The sequence below is a fragment of the Ananas comosus genome, linkage group 18 (genome assembly GCF_001540865.1).
Source record: "Ananas comosus cultivar F153 linkage group 18, ASM154086v1, whole genome shotgun sequence".
Taxonomy (NCBI): Eukaryota; Viridiplantae; Streptophyta; class Magnoliopsida; order Poales; family Bromeliaceae; genus Ananas; species Ananas comosus.
In genome coordinates, this window is record NC_033638.1 from 6,276,149 (window position 1) to 6,276,791 (window position 643).

A 643-nucleotide genomic window follows, 5' to 3' on the forward strand; every position below is an offset into this window, starting at 1 on the left:
GGTATATATGTGTACGGACTTCATTTGCTGATGCTTTAATCAATGCTTTCAAAATATAACCTTTAGATGCTATATTGGGACACTTTTTCTTAACCATTGTTAAATAAAAAAAAAAATATTCTTAAATGGCTAATTTTTGTGTAGTGGATATATATTTCGTATTCGAATTGTACTTGAAAAGAAATTAAAAAACAATAAATGGGATTGATTTTTTTAAATTCCGACCTACTGATGTTTTCACCCGTGAAATCGGTCGTAATAAATACTACACACTAGGTCTAATCATTTTTCCTTAAATCACCAAAAATCTTAAACAACAAAACACAATTATGTTGAGTAATTATATCCCAAAATGACAGGGTTTGTCATGATCAACAATAAAATTGAATTTGCAGATTTAGCATTTTACCGTAAGAACTCCCGCACAGTTACACCTGTGGTTATAATTAATTCTTGCATATTTTATTTTTAATATTGATTATGTAGCTTGGTAATGTGACTCACTTTCCTCTTATTGAAAAGTTAAGGAATCAGAATAGTCAAAATAGGAAACATATCCTACTACAATCATCATATTCAATAATACTAATACATTAAATTATATGAGTTGTTCCTCACATTCTACAACATGCAATCAAAGTCT